Source organism: Myotis lucifugus, unplaced genomic scaffold (genome assembly GCF_000147115.1).
Source record: "Myotis lucifugus unplaced genomic scaffold, Myoluc2.0 scaffold_234, whole genome shotgun sequence".
NCBI classification, from domain to species: Eukaryota; Metazoa; Chordata; class Mammalia; order Chiroptera; family Vespertilionidae; genus Myotis; species Myotis lucifugus.
Window position 1 is genome coordinate 1,128,778 of NW_005871282.1, and position 14,436 is coordinate 1,143,213.

The window sequence follows — 14,436 nt, forward strand, 5'->3', positions numbered from 1 at the left end:
ATAACTTTTGTTCCTGAGTTGAAACACTTCTTGGCGACATATCTTTAACCGTAGAATCTCCTGTTAGAGTTGGTCCGTTGCTAACCATGGACTCTTCCGAAGTCGTATTCTCTGCCGGGAAGACAACTGTAGAGGGGAGAGGAGGAGAGGAGAGGGGATGGGAGGGGAGGGGAGGGGAGGAGAGGGGAGGGGAGGAGGCGGGAGAAGATGAAGCAGGTGGCACTTCCCAGCATGCAGCCGGATGGCAGATGTGTCAGGAGATCAGGAGAGGGTGGCCCGGGAATGCTGACGAGGTGTTTGATTCTTGGATTAAAATGCTTTCACACACATGTCAGAGGTGACACGCAAACTCATTTTTTTGGTTGATTTTTCTTTGTTAAATGGCATTTAAATATATAAAATAAATATCAAAAATATACGTCTTTGTTTTACTATGGTTGCAAATATCAAAAAATGTCTCTATGTGACACGGCACCAGAGTTAAGTTAGGGTTTTTCAAAATGCTGACACGCCGAGCTCAAAAGGTTCGCCATCACTGCTGTAGACGGTCAGACAGGAAAATGACAGCCAATGAGACCACAGCCATCTGGTGTGAATGAATCAAAATTACACCTATTTCTCCGTCAGACGGGCAAAACGCACATCTCCTGGTGTGGCGCAGGGTTTGGTCATTAGCTTCTGTGCTGTGAGACGGAAACGGCGGAGCGGCTGCAGGAGGCGCCGTGGTACAGGGCGGACCCGCCTGGGTTCGAACCCCATCCCTGCATGACCTCGGGCGAGGTCGCTGCCCTGCTCCGTGTTACACTTTCTCCTCCGGAAACTGCCCCCGAGAAGTAAAGATGTTCATCGGTGCAGACAGCTCAGAACAGTGCCCCTCACAGACCACACTGCACGTAGCTTTGCCATCATTATTATTATTAAATATATTTTCATTGATGTCAGAGAGGAAGGGAGAGGGAGAGAGAGAGAAACATCAGTAATGAGAGTCATGGATCCGCTGCCTCCTGCACCCCCTACTGGGGATGGAGCCTGCAACCTGGCACGTGTCCTGACCGGGAATTGAACCAATGACCTCCTGGTTCATAGGCCGATGCTCAACCACTGAGCCACGCCGGCTGGGCGCCATTATTGTTATTAATGTTATTAATGCTGCGTGGGGCACCACGGCGGATTGGTAATACTCAGGGGTTTGGAGAACTCCACGCGAGATTGGGGTTTTGTAAAAGGCCCATCACCTCCACGCAGATAGAGCTTCCAGTAAAACTCCACGTTCACAGCACTAAAGTCAAACTGTGCACCGGACAGGTCCTTCACACTGTTCCTGGGACTGTCTAACTAAGTAAATGACAGAGGGTGTGCAAACTTGCTTGGAAAAAAGTCAGAATCCCCACTCAGATGAGTAAAATGCAAGCTTATGCCCCTTTTCTAGCATAATTATTGTTATCTATATATTTTTATAAAAGTAGTGAACCAAGAAACTTATTTCCAGTGTAGACATTCATTGCGTACATTCAACACTATGTTTAAGAAAGAGGGACTGGCCCTGGCCGGTGTGGGTCAGTGGCTAGAGCGTCGGCCTGCGGACCAAAGGGTCCAGGTTTGATTCTGGTCAAGGGCTCGTACCTCGGTCGCAGGCTCCTCCCAGGCCTGGGCCCTGGTCGGGGCGCATGCAGGAGGCAACCCATCGATGTATCTATCTCACATCAATGTTTCTCTCTGTCTTTCCCTTTCTCTTCCACACTCTCTAAAAATCAATGGAAAAATATCCTCGGGTGAGGATCAAAAAATAAATACATACATACATAAAAATGTTAAAAAAAAGAAAAAGAAAAAAGAGGGTCTGCTTACTTCGTAGCTATTAACAAGTCATGTGTTTGAATTTTGAACTATCCTTAAACAGCAACGTTTTTCTATTTCCTCCTAGGTCGGGATTAGCAAATAATTTTATTAATGAAGCAAAGCAAGCAATTCTATTTAAGCAATTATCAAAATTTGAAGGAAAAAAACACACGACCCAGACTGCCACATACACATCAAATGATTCTCGCACCACAGGGACAGCCAGCGCCCGGCCTTCTGGGAAAGTCATTATGAGGCATTGATTGTCCTGTGCTATCTCTTGGTAACTCCACAAAAAAAGGAAATCACCTAAAAATAACTTAAGCGTTTTAATTGCACCACCATGTCATCCAGTATATGTTCATGGAATCGTGGTTTAAAATTCTGAAACTGGGTAGAAAAGGACAGAAGGACGTGGAAATATGTGAAGTAGATTTAATGTTGAAGCTGACTTTGCATTCCAGAAATCTAAACACCCCTCGAGGCTTCTAGAAATTAGTGAAATCCGCTCGGGAATGCTCGGTCTAATTCCCTTCATAGCAACCTGGCATTAGGACAGCTTACATAAAGGGTCCAGATCTGTGATTTATTAAGTTGTTCAGACACTGAGGCAGTTTTCAAAACCAAGTGAAAAATGCTTTGTAATTTATTTAATAGATCTAATTTATTTTCTGCATTAAGTCCAAAAGGAGTCATTCTTCTGATTTATTAAATACCTAATTAACCATACAAGAATGTACAATCCATATCCTCATGTATATTTCAAGATACTTTATGAAATACCTGGCTCAGGTAGTATAACTCTTTATTAGTTCACAATTTTCCCTCCTAAGCCAAAAGATACCTAATCCAAAAATAAATCTCTCTATATAAAACCCTAATATGCAAATAGACTGAACAGCAGAATAACCGAACAACCGGTCACTATGACGTGCGCTGGCCACCAGGGGGTGCACGTGGAACATGGCGGGTGTTGGCTGTGGCGGGATGGTGGAGCAGGTGAGCGGGGTCGCCAGACCAAGGCAGGGCACTACTGGACGTTGTCATCAGGGCGAGCCTCTGGTGGCTACTGAAAATTTTTTGCTTCCACACACTGAGGTCCCACCCGGCGCTCCCACCTGCTGCCGGCACTAGAGCCGCCACTTGTACCTGCTGCCAGCAGCTGGCACCGGCCCCAATCACTTGGTGCCATCAGCAGGTGCAAGCTGTAGCTGCTGCCCCAACTGCCCCTCAGGAGCAGGGGGAGGTGGAGAAGCCCTCAGGGGCGATAGGGGCCAGCAGCCATCACTCGCAGCCAGCTCGCACCCATTGCTGGTGCTGGCCCCAATCACTCCACACCATCAGCGAGTGCGAGTGGGGCCAGCGCCCTCAGGGCGTGGGAGCAGCGATGGTGGGAGCAGGGCTGCTGGAAGACAGGGGACCCGGGGCCGCGCTGGGAGGGGCCAGGTGGGGGCATGGAGGATGGGCTGAGACTCGCCCCTGTGTCCACCACAGCCTTGCAGCCCACAGTTCCTTTCAAGGTGCACGAATTTGTGCACTGGGCCCTAGTATATAAATAAATAAATATGCCTAATTCTTCAGATCAGTTACATGTTTTAAAAACACTTATGTGCCTGGCTGGTGTGGCTCAATGATTTAGCATCGACCTATGAACCAGGAGGTCACAGTTCAATTCCCGGTCAGGTCACATGCCCAGTTGTGGGCTCAATCCCCAGTGTGGGGGCTGCAGGAGGTAGCCATTCCACGATTCTCTCTCATCATTGATGTTTCTATCTCTCTCTCCCTCTCCTTTCATCTCTGAAATCAATAAATATATATTTTTAAAAATCAGTAATTGATAGAAACTCTTGGGACGTGGGTGTGATTACTACATGATGCAGAGGCTTGTATACGTGGGTCTTGTTCCATAGACGGTCACCTGGTCACAAAGTTTGCCGCTTAGCCCATCAGACCACTCGCTGATGAATCATGCATGCAGTTTACAAGTCATGCTTTGCCAACTTCCTTCTCTGAGACGGCCGCTTCCATTCCCGTATGGATTTACTAATGTAAATCCTATTCTTTTGCCCTCATTTATTTGTCTTTATGTATAAAAAATGCCCTTTTAACAATGTCCTCCATGTACATCATGCTCTAAGAGCACATTAAGCCACTTTATAAAGGTATTACTTCTAAACAAGGGAAGGCTTTGGTATAATAAGTGACACCTCAGAGCACACACAATTAGTTTGCACTACAAGACCCACAATGAGTTCACCACTTCACAACATAGAGACCAACGTAGCTGATGAACATCACTTTGCCAGGTTTCACTATTTCATTCAAATAGGAATGAATTTACAAAGGAACCACTCATTACAACTACATATAAGTATACAGAACTTTTTTTCCCCTTTAAATCTCTTCACTAAATGAAAACCAATGTTATTGTTATACAGGTAAAGATGAACTTGAAGAGTATTAATTATTAGAACAGAAGTATCATTTACTTAGATAGATGTACTGAATGTGAACTTTAAATGCAGGACCGATGGTCAGGGGAAGGGAATGGTTTCCTGGGTTTCTGCAATGGCTTATGGGTTATTTTCTTCTGTATGTAAATTCGGCTGAGGCCTGAGGCAGCCCCGAACAGGGTGTGAATTTGCTCTCCCCTGAGGTACTTCCCTAGGACTCTCTCCAGACCAGAGCGCCATCAGTCTAAGGCAGTGATGGCGAACCTTTTGAGCTCAGCGTGTCAGCATTTTGAAAAACCCTAACTTAACTCTGGTGCCGTGTCACATATAGAAATTTTTTGATATTTGCAACCATAGTAAAACAAAGACTTCTATTTTTGATATTTATTTTATATATTTAAATGCCATTTAACAAAGAAAAATCAACCAAAAAAATGAGTTCGCGTGTCCCCTCTGACATTCATGTCATAGGTTCGCCATCACTGGTCTAAAGGTTAGACTCTAACCCAGGGGTGGGCAAACTTTTTGACTCGAGGGCCACAATGGGTTCTTAAACTGGACCGGAGGGCCGGAACAAAAGCATGGATGGAGTGTTTGTGTGAACTAATAGAAATTCAAAGTAAACATCATTACATAAAAGGGTAAGGGCTTTTGTTTCTTTTTTTTTAGTTTTATTCATTTCAAATGGGCCGGATCAGGCCCGCAGGCCGTAGTTTGCCCACGGCTGTTCTAACCCATTCACGCAGAGGGAGCAGGAGAAATTACATTTCTCTTCCTTTCTGCCACTTTCCTAACGCTGCTTCCCGCTCTGACATCTGTTTATGCCCCTCGCTGTCCTGAATGACTGCATCATCTGACACTTCTGCCCAGGAGACTGGACGTCCACGCGGACGCATCTCTTACTGTTCCTAAAAGCTGAAGAATGTGAATCCAAACTTGGAGATTTACAGTCTCACAACGAAAACTCTCTCTTCCGGTCATGTTCCCTTGGCCTTGCCCTTCTGCACGACGTACCCGGCGCCGTACTGTGAAGTGTCCTCAGGGCCCCCCCTGAGGGCGCCATCAGCATCGCCCTGCCTTCCCTTCCTCCCTGGCACTCAGCACACCCACCGGCCCGAAGGAGCTGGAATATGTTTTGTGTTGCCAGGTTTTACTGAAAACGGGAAGATACAGGAAGCTGATTCTCTACCTCCCTGCCCTTACACCCACGGTCACCACTCATTCAAATAACCAGAGCGCTGAGGCTCATGGTCAGGGCACGTCTGCACAACCATCAGCTGAGGAATGCACACTCGCCGTCCGCTGCCAATGATGTGTTTTAGATACAGGGGAACGACCATGCACATACAATACTCCCTTTCCTTCAGGCTCAGCTATGTAAGGGAGACAGTGGCTGAATGTGTGAGCAGAGGATGCTACCGCTTGCAGCAAAAATTTAGAATCTTAACTTTGATTTTTTTTCTTCCACATAAACTAGGTTTTGTTAGGAAAATTCTTTGAATAAATAAATATATACATATACTAGTATATATACAATACACACACACACACACACACACACACACATATATATGTATATATTTAAGTCAACAGGTCAACAAACATTTTCAAAAATGGCTGATGAAATGGTAACTCATTACCACCTTCTGGAGGTATTTTCAGCAAGAAGAATAAGAAGCCTTTAAAATATTATAACCATTGAACCAGTGATGCAAATTTTAGTAACGCTACTAATGAAAAATGAGTGAAGTATATATCAATCTACAAGCATCTTCTCTGAATAGTAAACACATCTAAAAATACTTTAAAAGCTTTTGCTCATATTAACTGATACCATGAAAACTATGAAACACTAACTCATATGATCAGATAAGACAACATAGATTATTACAAAAATAAAGAAATTCAACAGAGAATACATAGAATATTATCTCAACTTAGTGTAAAGGGAAAAACCAACAAAACAAAAAAAAAAATCAAATGATAGAGAACAAAAGTGATGGAAGTTATTTTTAGAAAACAGGCTCATTCGTGATTTTATTTTGCTTTTATGTATTTTACCAATTTCTTTTTAAATCTTCGGCACAAAATAAAAACATTTCTGTCATTTCTCTTTTTTTCAAAAACGGTTTCAAGTATGTGAACAAAGTCTCCTTCTTCTTACCTGGCTGCGTCGGCCTGGAAGGCGACAGACACTGACGCGGGGCGTCCCGATCACGCAGTGGCCAGCCGCGTTCTCCTTCAGCCACGCTCTCCTTCAGCCGCGTTCTCCTTCAGCCGCGCTCCCTCCTCGGTGTGTCAGATGGACTCACCTAGAACTAGAAATAACATGAAAACTGGGCTTAGTAGAAGGAATCAGTAATTACACGGATGTGTATCTCAATATAGAGGTTGCCATACATGTTCTAAAATTCTAGTCGTTTCCTGTGAACATTCAAGGAAGTGGCCGACTAGGACGGCCAGGGTGAAGGATGTGTTGTTGTTTTTTTTAATTAAATCTTTATTGTTCAGATTATTACATTGGTTCCTCTTTTTTCCCACCATAACTCCCCTCCTCCCAGTTCCCACCCCACCCTCCGCCCTCACTCCCCACCCACTGTCCTCATCCATAGGTGCACGATTTTTGTCCAGTCTCTTCCCGCATCTCCCACACCCCTTTCTCCCCCAAGAATAGTCAGTCCATTCCCTTTCTATGTCCCTGATTCTATTACAATCACCAGTTCATACTGTTCATCAGATTATTTATTCACTTGATTTTTAGATTCACTTGTTGATAGATGTAGGATGTGTTTTTTGAAAAGGGAGAGGAGCCGGTGGCTACATAAGGCAAACAGCAAGACCGCCAGGCGAGAAACTCAGTGTTCCAACCCACCGACAGCACCCCGCCTCCCTCAGCTACCATCAGCCCGCCCCTCTCCTCTCCTCTCCTTCTTGGATTAGCTGGTCAGCGTGATGGAGCCCCCTGCCCTGCCCAGGAGGGAGAGGGAGAAAGGGAACTTCAGGAAGCATTTGTCCATCTGAGCTTTCACTCTGTTGGAGGCAGAGGGGCAGGCGCCAGGGGTTGACCCTTGGGGTCAGACCAGCCTGGGGGCAGCAGCCTGGGGACTGGGTTCAGCTGGGACAGCAGTCAGAGGCAGGACTCGGTCTGTAGGAGGACACTTACATATAACACGGCGAGAGGCGGAGGAGGAAGACGGACCTCGTACAAGCAAGGGGCTTAGGAAACAGGCTATGGAGTCAAATGAGGGTCCTGGGAGCTTGGGAGCGAGGCAGGTAGAGGCAACTCACCTGTGGGGGGCTGGGGAGGGGGGGAAGCTGGAGCCCTGGGTCCTGTCCTCAGGGTTTAAGGGCAGAGGTGTTAGGGGAGGCCCTGGGAAGATCCAATAGAACATCCAGCACTTCCCAGGTGTGTCCTCTCAGGGTGTGGTCTCCACTGATTGGCCGGCACCAGGGTGGGGGTCATTACCAAGGCAGCTGGGCCCGAGGGCAGCTGGGGCTGGTTTTGCTGCTTCTCTGGGCCTGGAGCTGACAGACTATTGAGACCTAGAGGTTATCTCCAGGGAGGAAAGGTCAGGGGGTCAAACCACATGACCATCCATATGCTAAGGAGGAAGGTCACCTGGGGGGAGGCCCGCCTGCCACTGTCCATGGTGGGCACCTGGGCTTCCCCTGGGGCCCTCCTGTCCTGGCCCTGTCCTGGCCCTGCTCATGCTCAGGGCTGACTGCCCCCCACTTCACTCTGACCCCCAGGGAGAGCATTTAGGGAGCTGCTCCCCCCCCCCCCCCCCCCCCCGGCCCGGCACTGCAGCTGGTGTAGATGTTTACATTTATGCCAACAAACAGAAGGGCTTTCCTTCCAGAGGCACCAGCAGTCGTGCCTCCCCTGAATGCGGGATTTTCAAATGTACCTCTGACCTACATCCAAATCGTAGCAGCAGAAGTCAGTTTATCTCTTCTTACCACAAGAGCAACGAGCATTTGTTTTTTATTGGGGGGCAAGGGTGGGGGGAAAATATATGAAAACAAATCTGTTCTGTTCTGCCTCCTTCCATAACTTTGATAGAGGCCACTGGCGAGGACGGAGCTATATTTCTTACTCTTTTAAATCATACTAAAGGCAGATCTCAGATAGTTTATTTCATCCTGTTTGCACCTGTGCCATCTGCAAGCTAACTTTCCATCTTCAGCACAATTCTCTTCAGAGGCCTACTTATCTATTCGTTGATTCTATTCTTTTTCATGTTCTAACACATCTTTAGAGACAAAACTGAAGGCACCTTACTTTCTGTGGCCCCAGAGACAAACTCTGAGGAAATAATTCAAGTAAAGACGTTGATTTAGGGGAGTCTAAGGGAGAAGGGTTATAGGCAGACCATTAATAGTATCTAAAATAGAAGGCAACAATTTTAAAATTTGGATTGAAATATGAGCAGGGTGTATTTTAAGACCATTTATAAGTATTTATAATTTTATTTATTTTTTAAAATATATTTTTATTGATTTCAGAGAGGAAGGGAGAAAGAGAGATTGAAACATCAATGATGAGAGAGAATCATTGATCGGCTGCCTCCCCTAAGCCCCTCACTGGGCATGTGCCCTTGACCGGAACCGAACCCAGGACCCTTCAGTCCACAGCGACGCTCTATCCACTGAGCCAAACCGGCTAGGGTGGTATTTATAATTTTAATGAGAAAATGTTTATCTACCCAGCAATGCCATTATTTAGTAAATCATACAGTATGCTCTTAGCGTTAATGGGTTGTAGGGTATGTGAATAATAAAATGAGTGTTATCTTTCCTCAGAATGTGAAGGCTGAGTCTTAGCACATTCTCCCATCGCTGGAAGGAGATTTGTTCACTCTGGACAGGACGTTTCAACAAGACACAGCTGAGGTGACCGTGAAACTAGGCCGTGAGTCCCCCAGGGACTCGCCAGATCGTCTTTCTGTCTTGGGAAGAGGGAGGAAAAGGGGAAGGCAGAATTAGTTCTTTTTTGTGTGTGTTTTGTTTTGTTTTTAGCAAAGTGGTAATTTCCCTATTTATTTTGTGCGACTATTAGTCTCAGAAGTAAGAAATCACCCAAGATAACATAAGTAACTTTGCTAACCAGACTGTTAAAAAACAAAACAAAAAAACACCTCCAAAACATTAGAGCAAAGTAAATATTTTCCTTAAACTACTCAACGTAATTCAAGTTACCTCCCCAGGGAGTTATTTCTCTCTCATATGGACTGAAATCCATTCTCACTGTGGGAAATGCTTTTCAACTTGGAATAGGCCATGCAATGCGACAGAATAAAGAACAGCTCAGAAACGCCGCCTGAAAAACAGGAATCAACGCGGCCGGCTCCTGTCGTTCGTTCTGCAGGAAGATGTTATGCTCTGAAATGACTGCATGATTCCACGTCTGACGTGATTAGATTTGCTCAGGTACAGGGCATTTTAAATAGTTTTACCAACAATGAGAGGCGTTTCTGAGCTGCTCTTTTGAACATGTTTTTATTTTAAAAGATAAAAATCTTGATTTCCAATTCAAATGATTCTTTACATTTTAGAAGCATAATGCACTCAATTTAATACTCTTTTGCCACCATTTATTACATATTCTCATGAAATTTAAAAATGTTTATGAAGTCAAAGGAAGCCTGCCAAACCTTTCATTTTTCCCAACAGTATTAGTTTAAAAAAAACACATTATTAATGTTGCAATATGACCAAATGCTTCAATTTGTTAATGCAACATTTTTATCTTTAAATATTCCATACACAATAAAACCAAACTAAACAAACAAGCCAAGCTAAAAGGTGAAAACCAAGGCCTCCATTATCATTACCTTAAAACAGGGGTGGGCAACCCCTGGCACGCGTGCCAAACATGGCACGCCAGTAACTTTTGCTGGCACGTGAAACCCTCTCTTATAATCTTCCATTTACAATTTTTTTCTTAATATCGACTTTTTTATTTTTCAGATAAATTCAGTGTAGGTGCATCTTAGATAAATAAATAATTTTACATAACAAGTTATCTTAAAGACCATAGACATGGATTGACGAGAGAGGGGAAGAGCAATTTCTATGCCTCTGCCTTAACTCTCCCTGCCTTCCTAAATCCGACCAGTGTTTTGGTTTCATCCACATACGCTTATGAATCTTTGTTCTCAGTGATGAATTTTGTTAAGTCTCGTAGTAGGAGTAGCCTGACGGATGAAAGTAGTAGCTCGTGCATATCTCTGAAGGTCACAAAATATAAACCTGATGTAAAATCTCTGTCATCAGTGATGCAGCAGCAAAAGTCCCACTGATAATATCAAACGGAGTCATAAAGTTTTCTGTTGGACTGTCAGAGAACATGTATACATTAAAAAATAAATGTATTTTTCATCATCATATACTGTGTTTTTGTCGCTCGAGTGAATTTTATTATTTCTTCAAGGTTCTTCACATACATACACCTTAAGAGATATCAAGTAGGCGTAACATGTTCTCAAAAAATTAGGTTGGCACGCAGAAGAATTTTGAGCCAGAGATTTTGCTGGTTTTGGCACGCACTCACAAAAAGGTTGCCCACCCCTGCCTTAAAACCTTTTCAAAATCATTTACTACTGATTTTTCTTTTCTTAGCTGGCTCTAAGAATTTAGCGATATTTCAATCTAATTTGCAGAATGCTGCAAAAAAAAAAAAAGTTTTCCTGAATAGTCATTTCTCATCCACTACAGGCATCTAAATTCAATATACAAAATCAGATCCTTGGCCTATAACTGTCTTTTTTCATTTGTGTTTTTTTCTTTGTCCTGTGATTTTAATTAAGGAAATCGTACAATCCTCATTCTAACTGCTCAAGCCAGAAACCTGCACAGGCATCATTAATTCCTGTTGTTTCTCTTGCCATTTATGTGCAGTTCCATCAGAATGAATTTACTTCTCCTTAATACAGAAATCCCTTTTAGTTTCCTCTCCACCTGTCCATCCCAGCAGGCCTCAGGAGCCACCCATGGGTGCTCTAACCAGCTGTCTGGCCGCATCGCCCTCCGGCCGGCCAAGTGCCTTCGCACCTTCCTGAGAGATGAATGCCCTGCTGTGTGCCCCCTGACGCTTAGGCAACAGGCACACCCATGGTGCCTTGGGGTGGCTGCCATCATGCCTGGGGCAGTCATTTCCGGGCATGTTAGTCTCTTCATTGAGGGGCTGGCATACCTGTACCCCAGGCCCCAAGGTGAGCTGGAAAGTTAACTTAGTTCATTAAAGCAACGTTCACTGAGCACCCACTGATGCCCAATCATATCAGTCATTAGGGCAGCGGTTCTCAACCTGTGGGTCGCGACCCCTTTGGCGGTCGGACGACCCTTTCACAGGGGTCGCCTAAGACCATCCTGCATATCAGATATTTACATGACGATTCATAACAGTAGCAACATGACAGATATGAAGTAGCAACGAAAATAATTGTATGGTTGGGTCACAACATGAGGAACTGTATTGAAAGGGCCAGAAGGCTGAGAACCACTGTGTTAGGGAGAGGAGAGCAGTGGACATCCTCCCTCGCGTTTGTCAGTGTGTTAAAAGCTCGGTTAATGCAAGGTCAGGTGTGGGAGAAACACCGAGAAGGCGGACCTGTGGGCCTTCAGGTTATTTTTTTAATATATTTTTATTGATTGCAGAGAGGAAAGGAGGGGGAGAGAGCGATAGAACCATCAGTGATGAGAGAGACTCACTGATCGGCTGCCCCCTGCAGGTCCCCTGCTGGGGATGGAGCCACAACCCGGGCCTGTGCCCTGACCGGGACTGGAATCCTGACCTCCTGGTTCATGGTCGATGCCCAACCACTGTCCACACCGGCCTGGCTGGACCTTCAGTTTCGACGTGGTTCAGTGAAAAGGCTGGGGACGCTGTCAGCAGGGGCCTCGGAAACAAAGGCGCAGGAAGAAGAAGAAGCGCGCCTCCTTCCATCGGCAGGTGGGCAGGCGGGTAGGATTGGAACGCAGATGCTTCTGAAAGGCTGTTTTGTAAGAAATCTCGGTGGTAAGGAAAGGCCTGATCAAGAAGGTCCTGACCCATGCGATGAGGTTCAGATTTCCCTCTGAGGGTCACGGGAGCCCACAAAACAGGGAAGGTGTAGAAAGACACGGATTTCAGGAAGACCACGCAGCAGAGACCGTTAAGGAGGCAAGACGGGCCCTCCTCCTGGGAGCTGCGTGTCTGTCACATGGCGATGCACCTGGAAGGAGGCTCGGGTCCCACACTGGAGAGATGCGCAATGAACGGTGCCCGGGGCGCAACGCACGTGGTGAGAGCAAGACCGGGACGCCTGGCGCTGGCTGCCTCGTCTCTGGACGGCAGGCTGGACCCAGAGCCCCAGCACCTGTTCCTGCTCCACGTTCACTCCCAGTTCTCTCCCCGCGGCCCTCGGGAAAGGGAAGCAGTGACAGAGGATGAGACCTGACAAACTATTTCAGAGTTAACACGGTTTCCCATTTACCACGCTAACCGCACACCCATCTAGTGCTTTCCTCTCGTCTTCGTGAAGCTTTAGGCAGCGGCTTAAACTGTCACCAGCTGGACGTTTCCCTGATTAGATGACGTTTTCCTGAGGACGACGACGAGTCAGTCCCGCTTTCTGCTAAACTCGTGGAAAGCACTGCGTCACTTCTGGGAAGCGTTACTGTTTTCAGCCCGAACAGGGGAAGGCAAAGTCCTCGTTCTTTCTGAAGGTGAACTCTTCACGAACCCTGACCTCCCAGGCAGTGTCTTCTGTGGACACACAGCCGAGGCATCGAGACGAATCCAGAGGAGGGACAGCTGGTCACAGGTTGAAAAGCTTCTTGACTTAGTGAAAGAATGTGTGGCGGAGGGAGATTCACACCAGGGTGGAGGAATGTATTTAATGCAATGGGGGTTCAAAAAATAATAGATGTGACTAGGAAAAGAGACGGCAATCTTAGCCATGTTGGGAGGAATGCTGGAGCCAGGAGAGAGATGGAGGGAGCCTGAGCAGAGAGAGAGCCCAGGAGAAAAAGCATTTCCCCAACTAATTCCTAAGCAAAAGTTCTGGGATTGACTTTGGATCAAACAGGTAACACGCACATTCACTTGGGTATCCAATCACTGGGGGTATGCAATCACTGACAGACCAATCAGAGTGAATCCTTAGAGACTCAGATACGGTCTATCCTCCAATCACACGGCTGCTATATAGGATGGAAGGTGAGGTCCACCAAGGAAAATCTGATCATTAATGAACACAGTGGTAGGATAATTAACAAATAAGCACCACTTATACATCGTATGAATTTACAAAGATATAAATCAGATAATTCACACATAGTAATCACACTGCCTGGTAGATAACAATGGAATTAGAAATTCATAATAATTATTCCTTCGTCTGTTGGACTGCTTAAAAGTTCTATACTTTCATATTATAAATAAAAGTGTAATGCAAATTTTTGTACATAAATTTTTGTGATCATCTCAAATTATTCCTTCATTGTGGCTTCCTAGAAGTGAAACAGCGAGGTCAAAATTTATTTGATCTTTTGAGTATTTCAAACACATTTTTAAAGTTGTGTTCTAGAAAGATATGCCTAGAAGACTTGTACCAATAGCAATGATAAGGAGAATTTTAACCAGCCTTACCAGCAATGATCTTTTTTCTATACTTTTGACAATTGGACTATCAAAAATTTGTCTCTTTTTCTGAAATGTATACTTCCTGAACTGCAAGTGTTTGTTTTATTAAATACTTATTTTATAACTGATATTTTCCTTGTGGAGTGCTTTTACATTTTTATAATATTTTATGAGCTTTTTTAGATTTTGATGTAAACATCATGCCTCAGGACCTTTGCACTTCATATTCCCTCCGCCTTCATTGCCCCTCTCCCAGATAACCACACTCGTTCACTCTTGGATTAGGAAAAGGTCGGTTTTACCTTCGTCCGTTTTATATTCTACCTACCAAACGTGAAAGCGCTGGCTCACGCATTAAGACCTTAGGTGTGAACCAGCACAGAGGCAGCTAGGACATTACCAAAGGTGTCAAAGAATTTAATTTAATTAATGGTTATATGTGTCCAATGTTTTATAGATTTAAGGCGTTTTCATTTTTTAAATTAAACACCTACTTAATTTATCTTCTAACACTAG

At 45.0% G+C, this 14,436-nt stretch overlaps 1 protein-coding gene across 2 annotated transcripts in view; it reads right to left on the reverse strand.

Moving 5' to 3' along the window:
- The window catches only part of GULP1 (GULP, engulfment adaptor PTB domain containing 1), an 87,485-nt gene extending 80,875 nt beyond the window's left edge, over positions 1 to 6,610 (reverse strand). Inside the window, exons 1-2 of one of the 2 annotated variants that reach the window (XM_023762144.1) lie at positions 6,552 to 6,610; positions 6,457 to 6,518 (exon numbers count right to left, since the gene is read on the reverse strand). The gene's annotated coding sequence lies outside the window, so the exon portion shown is untranslated. Of the gene's footprint in view, positions 1 to 6,456 lie in introns of both variants that reach the window. The other variant, XM_014464043.2, reaches the window with a different exon arrangement.
- Positions 6,611 to 14,436: the final 7,826 nt, after the last annotated feature.